This window comes from Protopterus annectens, chromosome 14.part0 (assembly GCF_019279795.1).
Source record: "Protopterus annectens isolate FY-2018-M chromosome 14.part0, PAN1.0, whole genome shotgun sequence".
NCBI classification, from domain to species: domain Eukaryota; kingdom Metazoa; phylum Chordata; order Ceratodontiformes; family Protopteridae; genus Protopterus; species Protopterus annectens.
Genome location: NC_056748.1, coordinates 450,623,154 through 450,642,673, shown reverse-complemented (window position 1 = coordinate 450,642,673; position 19,520 = coordinate 450,623,154). Strand labels below are relative to the sequence as shown.

The following is a 19,520-nucleotide window of genomic DNA, read 5'->3' as shown; positions in this document are numbered from 1 at the left end:
TCACTATCATATGTTCATTTATCAGTTAACTCTGTTACCTGATTGTTTCCAGCCCCTCATAAGAGCAACTAACAGGGTCTCTACCCACTTCGCTCCCCCCCAGTGGTCCCACCTTTATTACACTCACAAACCCCTCCCATCTTTCCAATAACCAACCACAGCGCTAACCCAACACTACCTCCTCCATCTTCCCACTACTATCACACCTCCTCAACTAACATGTACAAGCATACCTTACCTATGCTCACTGCTTGCACTCTCCTTGCATATCTTACATTCTACCAAAGCTCAATCATTCCCCCACTCAACCACTACCACTGTACTACTACTCACACCACCACTCATGTCTCACGCCCACTCAGCTCCCCTCAACCCAACTCAAGAACCATCCCTATGCACCCCCCTCATATTCTACCAACTATATTACTCAAACATAAAGCATCCCTACAACTTAACATAGTAACCCTCCCACCATACCTATTACCCACAGAGCACAATCATAAAGTTTCCCTTATAAACAAACACATTCAAAAACTGAGAAAACTAATAACCTCATGCATATCAAAACTAGCCCTAAGTGGAGACAGGGCTCTACCATCTCCAACCCCAATCCTCATAATCAGACTAGAAACCACAACTTCTCCCATATTATAGCCAATAGAAAGCCAAGTGACTTCCTTTTACTAAGCCTAAATATTAGTAGTATATCCAACAAAGTCCATGAACTCCATGCCACCATAGACTTGTACTCCCCAGATATAGTCATCCTGACAGAAACTTGGCTAAAACCTCACATTACCTGTGAGCAAATACTCCCTACAGGTTATGGCATACTAAGAGTAAACCGGCTAAACAAGAAAGGAGGCGGTGTAGCTATAATATTTAAACAGCATCTAACCATCCAGATCTTAAAATCATCAGCTCCAAAAATAGACAATGAAGAAATAATATATACCAACCTCAAAATAAACCAAAACAAAAACATCAACATAACTGGATGCTACTTCCCACCTGGCCAAAACATCCCTCCACTAGAAAACCTCCTCAGCTGGTCTACCCATCATCTCCCCCAAGAAACTATCATTTTAGGTGATTTCAATATTGACTGGCAATCCTGTTCTGGCAACCATCCAACCCATCATGTAAACCTTCATGGCTTCACCCAACTAGTCCAGTCACCAACCAGGATAAATAAAAACTCCAGCAAGCACACTACCCTGGATTAGATACTAGTCAGTAATAGCCACCAGTCATATATAACAGGCTGCTTATCAGATAGCCTCAGTGATCACTCCCCAACATTCCTACTCAAAAAATACCTATACCAAGCTAAACCTGTCATCTACCATCAAATATGTAAAATACTAAACTTTAACCCACTCACATTCATCTCATCCCTGAAAGAATGTATGTGGCGTCCTTTAAAGTACCTCAGTCTTGATGACGCAGTTGAATTTTTTAATTCTACCTTCCTGAGTATCCTTAATTGCCATGCCCCCATAAGACTTTCCAGAATCAAAGCACAGAAAACCACTAAGTCGGAAATGAAAACCAGGGATAAAGCCTGGGAGCACTGGCGCAAAACCAAAACCCCCTCAACTAGACAGAAATTCATAGAACTGCGCAACAGAGTAAAAAAGCTAATAAAACAGGACACATCCCAATACTACCAGTCTGCCCTAGACTCCTCCCAACTCAGCCCCAAACAATTCTGGTCCTCCATAAACTCCATCCTCCACCCAGGTAAAGTCAGTACCCCTCCTCCTAACATCCCTCACTCCTCAGAAAATATTGCTACCTCATTCAACGCACACTTCACACAAACCATACTATCACTAGCTAAACAACACAACCCCCCTCCCCTCCAACCCACACCTTCAACTAGTAATCTTCCCACTGCCTTCTCTTTTTCTCCTGTACCTTCCCCCAACATAAAAAAAACTAAAACACCAAATTAGCAACAGACAACCTCCCAAGTGAATACCTACAAATCGCACCTGATGCTCTGGCCTACCCAGTATCCATCTTGATTAACCGATCTCTGTCAGAAAGTTACGTTCCCACACTGTGGAAAGTATCACATATAATTATCCTCCACAAAGGCGGACCCTCCACAGAACTAACCAATTACTGCCCCATAGCTATTCTCTCCCCACTCTCCAAAATACTAGAGAAATGCACTCTCAGGTCTCAGACTACCTCCTTACTAACAACTTCCTTTCCAATACTCAGCATGGTTTTTGACCAAACCGTAGCACCACCACTGCCTTACTCTCCTTTACTAACACTATCCTTCACCATAAAAACAATGGCTATCTCTACTCTGCTACTTTCCTAGACCTATCTAAAGCATTTCACATGGTCCCACACAAACAACTTATCTCTGTCCTCAATAACCTATCCTTCTCACAATCAGTCACCAACTGGTTTCAGAGTTACCTGTCTAACCTCCAACAATCCGTTGTATGGCAGAATGACATATCTCCCCAACTACCTGTCTCCATAGGGGTTCCCCAAGGATCCATCCTTGGACCCCTACTCTTCTCTGTTTTCACCAATAATCTAGCCTCTGCCACCAAACATGGCACACTCATACAATACGCAGATGATTCAACCATCATCTGCTCAGCCCAATCCCTACCCAAACTGCAAAAAGTCACACAGGAAGCCTTTTCCTCTGTTGAAACTTGGTTATCCGATGCCCAATTAATACTCAACCCAAACAAAACTAAACTACTCATCTTTCAACCCACCAAACATACTCAAAACAGCTCTCACTTTAACATCACAGCAAAAGACAACACCAGTATATACCCAACTGAACACACCAAATTGCTAGGTGTGGAAAATAGACAATAAACTAAAATTTGACATTCACATATCCATGACCATAAAAAAGTCCACAAAAAACTAGGAGCATTATACATAAATAAGCAACTTTTCACCAAAGCAGCAAAGATTTCAATAGCAAATTCCCACCTTATCTCCACCCTACTTTATGCCTCTTCAATATATACCAACCTAAGGCAATGCAATCTAAACAAGCTAGAGACCTGCTACAACAAAATCGCCAAATTCACCACAGGGGCATCCTACCGTAGTCACCATTGTCTCTCACTTGCTGAACTGGGCTGGCTTGAACTCCCTCACCTCCTTCAATGGTATCAACTCTCACTCACCCACAAACTAGTAAACCATCCACTAAATGTCCCATCCCTCCAGAATCTACTCCAACCCTATCGCACCACCAGACCACTAAGATCCAACAACAAAAATCCCTTGCAGATAACTAAAGCCAATAACTCTGCTGGTGAAGCACTATTCTCTTGCGCCATAGCCAATTTATGGAACTTCCTCCCACCCACAATTACCTTCATACCATCATGCACCCACTTCAAAACTTTACTAAAAGCGCACATAAAAACATGCTGGCTATGCGCTTGCAACTCCCACTGTAATATCACCCACCCCATCCAACCACTATCTTTCTTTCCACTCCACTAACTACCTTGATTATAGCAAGCTTAGATGCTCATAAGCCTAGTACTTATTATACAGCAGGAACTTCTTATTGTAACATTTGTTAATGTCTGTTATGTACTTCACAGATAGATTCTAGTTGTCTACTGATGTACTATGTTCTTCATCTGTAAATATGTTGTAAGTAATTGCTATGTAAATTGTTAATTGCTATGTAATCCAATGTAACTACTGTCTGTCTGTTTTAACTGTGGAGCTTTTCTCCCCGGGCCTCCACTGAAAATGGACCTACGTCCAGTCGGACACTCCCGGTCAGCAAATATAAATAAATAAATAAATAAAAATAAAATAAACACTCTCTGAATCACACACCTTGCACAATGTTTACCAAAGACTGTACAGTTAGTTCATATCTGAAAAACACAAAGTTTATTCCACATGCCTGATTCCTGCAGGGATGCAGCTGTGTTAATCCATGCTGAGATAACCTAGAGAAACTATAGAGCAATCATAGAGTGAGATGTGGCTTATTCAGACTGCATAAAGTCAGGCTCTCATGTATTTCACACCTCAAATACACTCTTGTATGCAAGCCATTTATATAGCAACGCATAATAGCATTGTGCACACTGAGCTAAATGGAGGAGGGGCACTTTCCACAACTCTGATCTGTGATATAAAATAATAAGTATTCTGTTTTCTTGCTTATTTTTTACAAGTTATTGCTTATTCTTACCATTTATTGCACTTTTTATTGTCTACTTTGACTGTATTTTATTGTTATAAAATAATCTACACTGTTCTACTGCCTTACTGGGCCATTCAAACACTTTTGTTACTGCCTCACTTTTGTAAAGCTTTTTTAGCTAGTTTCACTGTGTGAAAGGTATTAGTTGGAAATTTTCTCCTTTTGTTAAGCATCTCTTTGTTCTGTTTTTCTTGCCAAGGAGTGCATCATAGAACTGATTTGTTTGTAGTTAAAAACATTCTCTAGAGTCTCCTTACTCCTTTTTCTGTTTAAAACTTGCATTTAGTGTCTCATTGCTGTTTTCCTGCTGGGATAAACATTTCTGTAGTGTTTTCTGTCTAAAATAGTGTAGCTAGTAGCTGTAGCATAGTTCCCCACTCTCCTTCCCTGTTGTCTTGCTCTTAAACTTGGTGGCTTTGCAGTTGCCTGCACCTACTGTAAATTTTGTCTGGGACACTCCTCCCAGTCCAGTCTCATTAGCTCATTCTACTTAACACAGAAAGAACATTTGGAAAGGCCAACATCCAGTTCCTTTACCTTGAATTATCCTTCGTTCTTCCCTTCTCCCTTCCCACGCAAAAAAATATTCAGCTGCTTTTACAGTATTTGTGTTTCCTCCTCCTACTTTTGCGTCATCTTGCTTTTTCAGCTACTTGTTCTCTAAAGCGTTCAATTGCATCTTTCCTGGTGTATTTATTACTGCTTGTTTTAGCCTATTTACATTGTAAGTGTTATTCTAAGCCTCTTAGTTTTGGTATAAGAACTTGGGCTTTAGGCCTACCCCTCAGCTCTCTCTGGCCACTCTCTGTCAGATTCTGACAAATATGAATGGACAATTTCCTACAGTTTCTCCTGCCAACCTGGTTGATATGGGCATACTGAGACAGTGTAGCAACTGCATCATATACATGGACAACCATCTGCTGTTACCACCTCGGAACACAATTTGTGAGAGATGCAATTACATTAAGAACCTAGAGTCTATGCTGTCTCCCTCACAAGCCAGTATATCTGGCACTGAGAAAGTTATCAACACAATCACTACACCTCAAACACCACAGTCAACTACACAACACACACCCACATATGTGGAGGTTCTCAACAAAAACATACCCAGACAAAGGAGACCTCAAAGGCAAAAACACATGCAAACTCCACAACCATCCACACCACATACCATGCATAGTCCACACACCTGTGTCATGCAACCATAAAGGCCTAACCATAAACCCAACATATCAGTCATAGGAGACTCCATTGTGAGACACACAGATGTGCCTCTCGCCATACTGGATAAGGAGAAAGTCACAGTTAGTTGTCTGTCAGGTGCCAAAGTCCACTATATCACACACACACTCAAGTCTCTCAACAACAGGTACTGTTATGACTCTGTCATAGTTCATCATGTTGGGGTGAGCGACTTGAGATGTACCTCCCTAGACTATATGGAAAGAGTCCTGATTGAGCTCACTGAATATGTTCCCCAGGTAGGTATGTCCCTAGCCTTAAGCAGCATTCTACCATCACCCAGAATAATGCTTTAATACAAACAGAAAATGATTGACTTTAACAATTGGCTTAGTTTCTGGTGTCAGTCCAGGGGGATCCAGTGCCTGACATCCTGGGAAGATATGATTGATAGACCACAATGCTCTGCTAGAGATGGTCTGCATCTGTCTCACTTGGGCTTCAGGCTTCTGGCAAAGGCCCTTGCCTCCCCCATAGTGCCTTGTTTGGAAAAGTCCTGAAGTCGATAAAACCAACATAAAAATGTCAACAAAATGCAAATTAAAGGTCATGCTGCTAAATGCTAGGAATCTAAACATGAAACTGCAGTCATTGTAAGCATTATTAACCCTGGAAGATGCTGACATTTGTGTAGTCAGAAAAACCTGATTCAAAGCTGCGGAGAGCACCCCAGCCTTACCTGGTTACTCATCCTATCATACATTCAGACCTCAACCTGTGGGCAGCAAAGCCAAAGGAGGTGGAGTTTTAAACTTTATCATGCACATACACACCTCCAGGCTGGTCAAATAGTATGATGCAAAGGAGACGCTCCACATGCAGTTAACCATTGACAAGACTGCTATTCAAATCATAGCTAGGTACAAGCCCCCAAATTTTACTCAGGATGCTCCCTCCACCTATCAGGACCTCTTTAAATCTATCAAGATTCAACCGTTTACCCTGATCATGGGAAACTTTAACTACCCAACCATAGATTGGAAAAACTACTCATGCCAGAAAGAAAATGACCAGAGATTCCTTGATTTTATCAATGCAAATGCCTTGGAGCAGCTAGCTGATACCCCTACAAGAGGTGATAGTATCTTGGACTTGTGATTAACCAATATGAGTAACCACTGCAGCACTCCTACAGTATCATCCTCCATGGTAAGATATGACCATAAAGCGGTCACTTTCGAAGTCAGCATCTCCCCTGACCCCCCTCTAGCTAGGGTCAAACAAAAAACTTCTCCAAAGATGATTATAGCCTCCTGAGGGATGGTATAAACAGCTTCACAGCCCCTCCCCATCTTTTGGAACTGGCACCAATGTCCAAATCTACACTAAAGTACTATATGAGCACTTATATAGATGTATGGAATCAGGAATACCTGATAGGACAAAATCATCCTCTGCAAGGAAGAGTAAACCTGTCTGGTGGACATCTGCAATAAATAAACTATATAAAAAAAGGAAAAAAAAATGCTGTCCAGGACCAAGAAGGAGCAGGTGCCTAATTGGAAGCAATCTCTCCTTAGCCTGAACAAGCAAATAAGAGCACTAGTGAAATCCTCTAAAGCCAACTTTGAGTCCAAATTGGCCACATCTACTAGAGACAATCATAAGGCCTTCTTCACATATGTCCACAATCTCAAAGGAAGCACTGAGATCTGTTCAGAACTGGTGGTCAAGGACACCACATACACAAATGTTGTAGATACAGCCAACCTACTGGCTGACAGATTCAGTGAAAACCTCACCCCTCTGTCCTCCCATCAGTAAATCAGGACATCCCTAGTACCTGCCCCCTCCCCTTATCTCTAGGGATCAGGTCATCACTGCCCTCTCAAAGGCAAAAAATACAGCCTCCATGGGACCTGATAACATCCCAGGCTGCATCCTAGATGAACTCAGGCATGAACTTGCAGCACCATTAGCCAAAGCCTGAGTCCCAGCCAAGTGGAGGACAGCCACTGTCATCCCTTCACATACAAAAATTAAATCATCTATAAAATGAAAATAATATTTTACATAATAGGTTCATAGGTTGGTACTAGGCTATCAGCCCTAGGACCTATACAAGCCTAGCCATAACAATTCCCTTAACAAAATTACATTTATACAAACATGCTAATTTAAAATAAGCCATGAATAAGTTTACATACATGGGGACAAATTGTGCCCCCATGGCTGTCCCTGATTTTGCCTAAAAATTTTATTATATTAAAAAAAATTATTAAACAAAAACAAGTCAAATCAACCAAATAATTTGTTATGGGACTATCCCCCAAAAAATACATTATAGCATGGAGTCCATCCTTAAGTTGGATTGATGTATATAAACGTTTAACATCTAAAGTTAACCAATACATGTTTTTATTCCACTTAACATGAGAAACCCTATTCAACCAAAGCCTGAGTACTGGCTTTGTCCCAGTTGAGTGGAGGACAGCCACTGTCATCCCTTTACACAAATGCAGAGCGTCCACTGATCCGGGAAATTATAGACCCATCAGACTAACTAGCCTGATCTGCAAGGCCATGAATTGAATTATCATGGACCTCATTAACAGGAATATTGGCAACCTCCAAACACTCAACCACACACAGTTTAGCTTTGTCAAGCAGAGGTCATGTCTGGTAAATCTGGTCGACTTCTTTGAGACCATCACTAAAGCCATGGATGAGGGAAAGATGGTGCACACTACTTACCTTGACCTGGCCAAGGCTTTCAACACTATTCCCCAGTTGGGCATAGTAGACAAATTCTTTCAACTAGGTATCAATCCATATGTTATCAGATGGGTAGCAAACTGGGTCACTGATAGAACCCACCTAATCCAAATATAGAAAGCCACCTCAAGCAGTAGACCTGCAATGAGCAGCATACCCCAGGGACTGGTCTTGGGTCCTCTGTTATTTGGGTTATACTTCTCTGAGGTACAGGCCAAAACCAGTAGACTATGTCTGACCAAGTCTGCAGATGACTGAAAGCTGGGCATGGTCATCAAATCCATAAGTGATGTGGACGTCCCCCAAGAGATTCCCACTCAAACAAATGACTGGTGCCAGAAACATAGCCTCAAGCTGAATGCCAAAAAATGCATCATCATCCCCTTTGGGGAGAGTGACATCCCTACATATTGTCACATTAATAACAATGTCCTAAGCACGCAATCAGTCATGAGAGATTTGGGCACCCAGGTTTATAGCAGCAACCTGGCATTTGACCACCATATTGCTTCCATTGTATGGAAAGCTTTCTATATGGCACACCTCATAAAGTAAGGGTATTTCATCCAGGGGCAAGGAAGTCATAACATCCTTGAATTCTTCCCTTATAAAGCCAGTTATTGAGTACAACACCCTCTTTGGCATGTGCCTCACAAAACACATGCAGCAGCTGGAGATACCACAGAGGTTCCTCACTAGAAGAATCCAGGGCCTCAAACATCTATGCTACACAGATAGAATAAAAGCCTATCCATCTACTCAGTTTCATACAGATTCCTCAGAGGTGAACTCTGTCTGGCTTACAAAGCAATCTCAGATTCCACCTTGTTGGGACTGCTGCATATCCGCAAGTCAAGCTCCATTCGAGTAACCCGCACATGCAACCTCAACCTGGTTTGTGACATCACTAGGACTTGTTGGCAGAACAGATTTGTGTCCCAGAGACTCCTCCATCTATGGAAAAGACTCCCTCTCCACGTCAAGCAGAGTACCTCATTATCGCTTTTCAAGTGCAACCTGGATAACTGGATGGGAAATAGAAAATACACCCCTGGGATTCCACCTGTGTCCCTGCTGGACAGGGGATTTGGGTGTTGACTTGTCTAAAAATGGACTAAACTCTTGCATAGGCTTATATAGGCCTTAGGGCCGATAGCCTAGTAACTTCCTATGATCCTATGTTGGTCTCTCTTGGTGCCTGTTACTTAATGCCTGCGCATGTGTTTATCTGAATATGTTACCATTTTCCTCAAGATTGCTACTTATTTGTATGTACTAGGCTAGCTACCCTCAGGGGCCATTTTAAGCCTAGCCAATTTACCTTGGTGAGAATCAAACTCTTTACCTCTTGTCTGTGAGGTAAATGCCTTAACCATTATGCCAACCTCCAACCAAACAACTTGTGAAGTTGTCATGGCTTCTGAGGACACTGATTGTGACAGGTGTCCCAAGTGGTGCATGAAAAAGTTGAAAATATTTCTGAACTTCATGCACAGAGACCACTAGGAGCTTCTGCCCTGGACTTCTTACGAGGGCAGTGCAAGATGGCTGGATGCCACTACCTTGTTAGAGTGATGAGTGATGTCATGGATATCACCTGTACTGGTGAACAGTACAGTCACTAAGATGCTCCATAGGTTCATAGGTAGGTACTAGGCTATCGGCCCTAGGGCCTATACAAGCCTAGACATAACAATTCCCTGACTATTGCTTCCCACAAATATTTACTTTCCTGGACCCCTGTCTTGCAGGGCTACTGATGTGATCCCTGGGGTGAATTTCCTATCTCCCATCCAATCGTCAAGGTTCCTCTTGAAGAGTACCATTGAGGCACTGACATGTATGGGCAGCTTATTCCAGAGTATGGGGAGTCTCTGGGTCAGGAACCTATCTCTCCAGCATGTTCTATTCATCTTGATGACAAAGTTAAGATCCCTGGAGAGTGTGGCTCGGAGGGATTGGGATTTCTTTAAGTGTAGCATGTTCAACAACTCTGTGTTTGATATGGCTTTGTTCCTTAGGCAGAGATCGCCTCTGAGTAGGCAATATGAAACAGAGTATAGCTGGAGTTTTTTTTAGACGGTCAGCATAAGGCATCTGCTTTAGGCCTGTGTTTCTTTTTGTGAGGTACTCCTGTGGCCTTTCTAGTTGTTGCAGACGTCTTGTGAGGTACATACCAAATGGAGCATTGTATTCTATAATGGGTTTATGAGGGATGAGTACAGAGGGACAACGATCCCCTTTTTTTCTGGATGAAAATCCCTTAGTGATGAATTGTGCCATGTAGAAGGATTTTCTAACTGTTGTGGCTATGTGGTTATCAAAGGTGAGACCACTGTCCACCTGTGTCCCTAGGTCTCTTATCACACTTTTCAGTGTTTAGTGTACTGCCACCTATGTGGTAGCTCACAGGTATGTGTTTTTTCACAAAGGAGGCAACTATACATTTTTTTGCATTTAGCTTGAGCCCAATGCCCTGACACCAGGGATCTGTATTGGTAAGGCCCTTTTGTAGTATATCCACATCATTTGGGGATTCAGTAATGGCTCCCAGCTTGCAGTCATCTGCAAACTTTGTAAGCCAGAGTCCCGTAGTGTTGGCCTGCACTTCAGAGAAGTAGATGCCAAACAAGAGTGGTCCCAGGACAGAACCCTGCGGTACACCACTTGTTACTTGTCTGGAGCTGGATTTGGAGTCGGCTACTTTAACAGTGTCTGTTTTGTCAGAAGCCAATTTGCAACCCTTCGAGTGATGTAGGGATTAATGCCCAGCCTAGTAAGTTTATCTATGATTCCAGAGTGGGGGATAGTGTTGAAAGCCTTGGCGGGGTCCAAGTAGGCTGTGTGAGCTACCTTACCCTCGATCATAACTCTGGAGACTGATTCAAAGAAGTCGATCAGGTTCAGAAGGCAAGATCGGCCCTTCACGAACCCAAACTGGGTGGGGTCCAGTGTTTGAAGGTTGCCAATGTCATTGTTTATAAGTTCCATGGCCTTGCAGATCAGGCTCATCAGACTGATGGGACGGTAGTTCCCGGGATCCAAAGTGGATTCCCCCTAGTGGAGTGGGATGACTGTAGCTGTGTGGGCATGAAGCCTGAAGTGAGGCTATGATTAAACATGATACATATGTGAGGTACCAGTTCATTTTGTAGTTCATGCAGTACACAGCCCGGGATGTCGTCTGGTCCCATGGATGCTGTGTTCTTGGCTTTGGAGAGTGCGTTTTTTACCTGAGTGGCCGTGATTACCGGAATTTGGCATTCTTTCGGTATTGAGATGGGCCATTTAGGGGGTGAGAGGGGGTGAATTTGTCCCTGAATCTGACTGTCAGGATACTGGCAATATCCTTGGGATCAGTATAGCCAGTGCCATTCTGCTGTAGCTCAGAGCAGATCTGAGTATTGCCATTTAGATTCTTGACATAGCTATAGAATGTCTTGTGGTTGTCTTTGGAATCTTTGGCAATTTTGTTTTCGTGACTAGCTTTGGAAGATTTTATGAGGGATCTCAGCTTTCTACTCAGGCTGGTGAGGGAGTTTTTTTGAATCCTGGGTTCTTCCTCTTTTCTGCAACAGTTTCTTCCTTTTGTTGTACAGCTTATTTATGGCAGGGGACCACCATATTGGCTTCCTTTTTTTAGGGGACAGTGTCTTGGTTCTATTTGGGATGGCTCGGTCCATGCACGAGTGAATGTGCTCGTACAGCACCTTAGTGTAGGATTCAGCAGTTGAGCTTCCAATTCCCATCTGCATGGGTGTCATGAAGTTTGTTACTTCTGACTTGAGAAGCATGAAGTTGGCTTTGGAGAATTTCTTTATGGAGATTTCCTTAAAGGGGGTGGGGGTGGGATGTGGATGTCAAGGTTGATTAGCTTATGGTCTGATCTGACCAATGAGGGGGTGACCACTGGTGTGGAGCATCGATCTCTCATGTTGGTAATGACCAGGTCTAGAATATTGGTACCCCTGGTGGGACTATAAATTAGTTGCTCTAGGGCATTGGAATTTATGAATTCCAAGAACCTTTGAGCAAAGGTGTTGGTACAGGAGTAGTTTTCCCAGTTAATGGCAGGATAGTTGAAATCACCCAGTATTAGGGTGTTTGGTTGTATCTTAATATTTTCCAGTATGTTTAGAAAGGTGTAGTGAGAATCCCGGGGCATGATGGGGAATCTGTAGCAACCTACAATTTGTATTTCAGTCTTACCTAGTGTTAGTTGCACCTGGAGAATTTCAGATGCATTGTGTTGGGCAGCCAGTCTGGAGGTGTGAATATCCTTGGTGAATATGGGCACTCATCCACCTTTAGTGTTTCGGTTCTGGTTTGGTGGCCAAAAAGTGTGGCATGAGTTGTAGCCTGGTATTGCAGGGGTGTTCTCTGGAACTTTGAACCAGGTCTCAGTTGCCGCACAGATATCGATGTTCTCCATTTTTAGGAGAGCCTCGAGAGAGTGCATCTTGAGGTTTAGACTTCTAGCACTGAGTAGCATTACCTTCAGATTTTGCTTGCTTTTACCCATTATGGTGGTAGTTTTGCCCTTTGAACCTTGCCTAAAAAAGGCACTATAGGGGTGGCAAGAGCCTTAGCCCGTAACCTGAATCCCAGGGGTGACAGTTGCAAACCATCTCTTACAAAGCATCGTGGTTTGTCGATCATGTCGTCCCAGGCAGACAGATACTGGATCCCCTTTGAATGACACCAGAAGCTTAGCCAATTGTTGAAGTCAGTCATTTTGTCCTTATACTGTGGTAGCATTCTGGATTATGGCAGGATGCTACTCAGGGATAGGGTCATACCTGCCTGGGCTACATGATCGGAGAGGTCTTTCATGTCTCTTTTCATGTAGTCCAGGGAGGTATGTCTCAAGTCATTCACTCCAACATGGAGAATGACAGAGTCATATTTGTACCTGTTGTGGAGTGACTTGAGTGCAAGCGTTATGTGGTGGATCCTGGCACCCGATAGGCAACTAACTGTAATTTTCTCCTTGTTCAGCCTGGTGAGTGGGACATCAGTGTGCCTGACTATAGAGTCACCTATGACTAAAGTGTTGGGTATATTGTGGACAGGAGAAATCACTGGAAGCTGACCCTTGGACATGCCTGGTTAGCTGCTTTCTTTGTGTAGTACAAGAGCTGTTTTCCCTTACTGTTTGGCAAGGTACTTGCAATTGTAGGCTGTCTAGTGCCTATGACTATTTTCTCCTTATTACCAAGGAGAGATGAGTTCTTGTAACAAATTAAGATTTCCTAGTGCTTTTTAGTGAGTTTTAGAGCAAGTGCTAGTCACAGGTATACGGATTTTAGTGTTACTGCTCATAAACTAGCTAGTTCTAAGGTAAAATTTGAAGAGCACACTTTCTGGCACCAGGAATAGTTTAACCTTAGCCCTGCGGTGCGCAAACGCACATATTTATGCCAGAAAGTTGAAAGGAATAGAAATCAGCCCAAAATGGGCAATAAAATTGCAATTTCAGAGCTGGAAACCACTCCTCTAGTGTTCGATAGACAGTACAATGCTCCCACTCTTACTGGTAAGCAGTAGGACCTCCATCTCCTACAGAATGTCTGAACACTGAAACTAAAGTCCTGAAACCAGCAAAGCTTGGAAACTGGACTATTCTAGTTAGAAAAGGTGGGAAATTAGCAAACAAGATAGAATTTTTTTTTTGTTAAATTAGACCAAACAATGCAGTTACACAGTAAATAAACACAGAAAGGCTAATGCAATTGAGTGTATAGCCCATAACAGTAAACTCAATTAAAACTTTGCAAAATTAGAAATTTGAAAATTTAAACTTTTTAAATAAAGCAAGGCAAGTGCACAAATGGAAAATGACTTACAGGCAGAAATACAGTGAAATAAGTAGCTAGTCTACTTTGTAAGCTTTCTGAGAAGTGCAGGTAATAAAAACGACCAAAATCAGCACAAGTTAGAAAATTCAGCAAAACGTACTTGCAGTTAGCACAGAGTCTCTCTTTCTCATTTCTGGTGCTGTAGTAGTCTGCAGGACTCCCAAACAGGATCTGCTGATCTGAAACAAGCCATCTTGACCATCTTCATCAATGGAAAAAGAAGGTTAGGGAAAGAGCTGCAGAATTCTGCTATAGGGACTCATAACAAGTGCATTGTACTGTAAGTTAGTCTTAACTGCTCAACAAAATGCTGGACATTTGATTTGTGGACTTTATCCCTTTTTATGTTGAGTTCTTAGGGAGCTTGAGGATAATACGTTGACATTTAGGAGGTATATTGAAAAGCATTCCAGACAGAGGGGATATGTATATACTTGTATTATTATTATAGGTGGATATAGTTTTGAAAGCTACAAATATGAGTATTGTTACATTGCTACTAGTAACAGAAAACCCTCCAACTAGTAATACATGCATCCTAACACCCATTACTGTATATGCAGGCTGTTTTGCTGTCCTGCCAGCACAACTTTTTTAAGAGCCAGTGTTGCCTTGCCATGGTACTGATCAGTGGCCTGCCTATAGCTGACCGTCCAGCATGCCTTGTGCAATACTGTGTATCACACCTGTGGCTTATGCCCCCTATACTGCTGTGACCATTGTCATAGTCCTGTTGTCCATACAAGGTGCACTGTTCTGCCTGTTTGGCATATTGCATGCTCTGTTCTTTGCAAGTCATCTGCTAATTCTCCTTGACATGTCCTGAACATGCTTCATAGTAGCATTTTTTGTCATGTACTGGTGGTGGGTATATGTCATAATACATGACTGCTAACTGTTGTATGGGCCTCAGTTTAGGATACCTTGTCAGCTGTGACTGTGTCCCAGTGACATAGTTCACATGATTCCTTGCTGGCTTCCATATAGTAGCCTATATCTGTTAACCCCTTGTGTCCCCTTTGGCCATACAGAAGTATACCAAAGGTGTTATGTCCAATTCCACCTTTTTTGGTCCGTGCAGTCACTCAAACCATTTGCAGTGTTTTTCTCACATTCAAATGGGGGCGACACACTTCCTGCAGTAGTACCCTTTGGTCTGGCAAGTCTGTCATCTACATTGGAAAAACATATATAACATTTTACTCCTGTAGGTATTTTACTTGCTGTCAGTATTGCACGTGATTGCTAATATTTTTTTCCCAGTTGTACATCTCTCTCTTTATTGCCATCCTTCTTATATATGTGTTATAGTTTGCTATACTTTTTTCCATTTGTATTCCTATGTTTATAACTCATTACATCCGAGTGATGCCTCCAGGTGAATTGCAGTTAACTCCTACAGATGCCTCTAGGCATCAAATATTGCTTGTTAATATTTGCATCAATAATTCCACAACCATGCTATGTACATGGTTTTAAAAGATTTCATCTTAAAGCTTACACAATGACAAACTCAACTGCATTAATATTTGACCTCTGCCTAGTGCAAGCAAAGAGATGTTAACTTTTGTTTTTATGATATTAATTTATACAGATATTTTCACATTTTTCTAAATATCTCAATAACCAAGCAAAACCAACAGAACTCCTTAGGCTCATTTGAAAGCTCTCAGCTAGATGAATAAAATGTGTATGATAGTATGTGTGTAACTTGAGTGGTTGCTGAGATATTGTAAGTTTACAAAATATTACAAAATGCAATAGTTACTGTGGTTACTGTGACTTATAAAATTAATTTTAAAGTTATACCCTAAATAATACTACCACCATAAAATAGTTTGTGCTGAAGAGTTAGCCATTTATACTTCTTTCATAATCCCTATGGTTCCAGAGATATATTAACATTTGTTTGAATGGGAGGACATAATTTGATTCTGTCAAAAGGCTTAGGCTCTGCTCATTAGAAGTTACAGTGCAAACTTCCTGAGCTCTGTTGGAGTGAATGATTTAAGCAGCATCATCCATGATTGTGGCTGTGGTGCAGAATAAGTCGTATCAGTGTTGACCAGCCCTCCCCTCCCCTGCTGGCTCTCCAGCTACCTCTAGAACTTCCACTCTGCATCATCGAGCAGGAGACACCCTGCAGAATTCTATGGTGGAGGTTATAAGCTGTCCATCTGAGGACAACACCAGTAGGTCATGATGACTAATCCAGCAGAAGTTGGAGGATGTGGTGACAGTAATGCTGAGCCTTCAGTATGATGCCTGTATTGACTGCCAGAAGCATGCTCTTGTGTATGATTGGAAGTTGCATCACTGTCTGGCCTTGCCCATGAGGTCACCAAAGGCTAGGACTAGTAAGAAAGGCAGTCAGCATGGTATTTTCCTTTCTTACATCTCATTTCCTTCCCTTCCCTATTTTTAGTCTAAAGCTCTCCATCACCAATTGTCCTTCTATTTCTCTGTGTTTCTCCTGTCTGTTCCCTCTTTTTATGTTGGCAATTAACTTGTTGATCCTTGACTGTGTTTCTCTCTTTCTTTGTTCCTACTACCACCACTGCTGTATCCCTTTCCTTCCCACATCTTCCTCTTACTACCATACCCCTCTACCCTTCTTAAAAGAAAGTAAAAATGGATATTCATCCCTCAAAAATATATACCTTTGCTTCCTTGCCCTTCCCAGTCTTTACTTCCCCTTACTAATCTTTATACTCGTCTGCTTGCTCTTCTCCCCTTGTGACTGTCCTATATGCCCATATCTTTCCTGTTTATGACAGTAAAATGGTAATGTCTTTGCTGAGAAGGCCACATTATGCTGCTTAGCTGTTCTCATAGTGGAGTGCACATGTGAACAAGCATCATTGTGAGCATGCTACTGGGCTCCTTGAATCATATCATTGTCATCATGTAATGCAGCTGTTTATATGATCTGTAAGGTTTTTGACAAAATAGTTCTTAGTAGTTCATTGCATGTTAATTGGCTCATTTTAAATTGTTAAATTCCTGCAAGACATCTATCAACATTTGATTCTCCAGAACATTAACTCCTTCATCCAAAGATGGATCTGCTTAAGACAAAGATCTCTTGTAATCATTTTTTTAGATAACTAGCCATCATAATCACTACCTACCTTTGACACATACACACGACTCAAAAAATGTTTTTTTTTAAGTAGCAAAACAAATATGTTGAACATAAATGTTTACCATCCTCAGATGTTGATTTCAAGCAATCAGAAAGTAAACTTTTTTATAGTAACTTGTTGGTTGAATAACACACTCTTATTTTGCTTTTTTGTGGAATGATCTGTTTTTTTCTTTTCTTGTCATTGCATTCCATCGAGAAGTCAGAAAGTAGGTAACCTTTTTATCTGATCATTTTCTCTACACTTTTGCTGCCAATTTTTTTGTTATTTTATGCATATAAATAGGAAAATAGCTCATTTTCATCAGGACAAAAATACTATTTCTAGCAAAGCATTACATCAGACTATTAAAGAATAATAATGCCAGAGACATAGATGGAGAAAGTCCTGACTATGACATAGGTAACCTAGGTTTGATTAGCAGCTCTGGTACATGTAGAAGCTAGACCAGGGGAGGATAAGAATGATTAGTCATTACTGGTTCACCCACTGTGGGAGGGGGAGGTGGCTCTGGTTCTCCATACTAGTGACACCTAATGGGAGAACTAATTGTTATCCTGCTGTGCTTGCATGCAGTAGTGCAGTGACAGAATGCAACTGAGGGGTGACTGCCATACAGATGCATGCTACCCATTGGCAGGCAGCAATTTTGACTTTGGAGGAGCCACCAAGGAGGAAGAGGATCTAAAAAGAGCAAGTACTATTATGCACTCTGGCATTATATTAAAACTGACCCAGTTAAACATAAACCCCTATGTAATTCGTTGGATAGCAAACTGGCTCACAGACAGAAACTAATCTGCCACATTTGGTGGTGCACATTCTTTAAAATTATTCATCACTTTTGGCATCCCAAGGATTCAATGCTAAACCAATGATCTTCAGTATCTACTTTACTGTTGTCAAACCTGATGAAACTGGCTTCAAAATGACTAAATTTACTGATGAATGCAAACTCTTAGCTGTAAGCAGCTCACCTAAAGATACTCATATCTTTCAAAAACATCTAAACCTCATAGTCTAATGGTATTGTGACCATGGACTAAAGCTTAATGCAACATAAAAATGCAGAATTATATGCTTTGGTGAACAAGAACACCACCGTACCTACAACATAAATGACACTACCTCAAAATAGATACTATCATTTGAAACTTGAGCACATTTGCAGACAATGCTCTCTTTTGACCACCACCTATCAGCTATTGTTAACAAAATCCTTGCACCTAGTCTTCAATATTAAGGGCACAGGTCAGATGACCAGTTCCTGAATATAAAGCCTCCCTTCTGCCTGTACCTATCCAGACATACCAACCAACTAAAAAAGTTAGCATTTCTTCAAAAAAAAAAAAAAAAAATCAGGTATACACTCCCCCCAAATTTACAGAAGGGGAATAAAAGCTTGGCCTCTAAGAGAATTTTGACAGGTGACCTCTGCCTGTGCTACAAGGAAGCAAACAAACCTGTCCTCCTTAATCTTTCACACATTTAAAAACTGGTAGCACTAGAAATACCAATTCTAAGATTTTAAATCTCCATCATAATATAACCAGACCTTGTTGAGATCAATATCTCTTCCAGCGAATTTCTGCCTTTGTAATACGTTTCTTCTCCATATCAGACAAAACAGTTTCTTAACTCTCTTTTCTGTTAACCTCAGTGAACAGATTGGAATGCATAAATTCATCCCAGATATGGACCCTCTGCTCAGCTTGCTCATATATGCTCATCCTAACCCTACCCCTACACCTAAACCTAACCTTACACATCATGTTACTAAAAAACCTTTCCTCTAACAATACCACTACCAAGACAACACTTCACCTTGGTTTTATAGCTGTTTTTACTGATAGTTTTTGTGGGAGAGAGGTATTCAATGTTTTTTAATTTTCTCTTAGTAGTCATTCAGTGTTATGTGTTTTTTTCTGTCATTTGTGGTTCTTTCTTTTGATAGAATTGTGTATGTGTATATATATATATATATATATATATATATATATATATATATATATATATAGATATATATTTATATATGGGATCCATATGGATCCCCAAACTGCAACATCATCGAAACAGATTTGGCCGGGCATACTTGCGGGAAAGTGCTTTGCACTGAAGAAACACTTTCACGTAAGTATGCCTGTTGCGGAGATCGCACTACAGTGGGGATAAGGGAAAATTCTCTTTTCCCCACTGTAGTACAACCTCAGAGTGAGAATATTAAAAGTAGGGGTGTGGGGGGGGTGCAGGGGGGCTTGCCCCCTGCGAAAACGTAAATTTAATGTATTTTTTTAACACACTTTAACAAAAGCGCTTTTTCGGTGA

At 41.4% G+C, this 19,520-nt stretch overlaps 1 protein-coding gene across 1 annotated transcript in view; it reads right to left on the bottom strand.

Annotated features, from left to right (window-relative positions):
- The window catches only part of LOC122788678 (vomeronasal type-2 receptor 26-like), a 145,923-nt gene that overhangs the window by 108,780 nt on the left and 17,623 nt on the right, over positions 1 to 19,520 (bottom strand). The window lies entirely within an intron of this gene.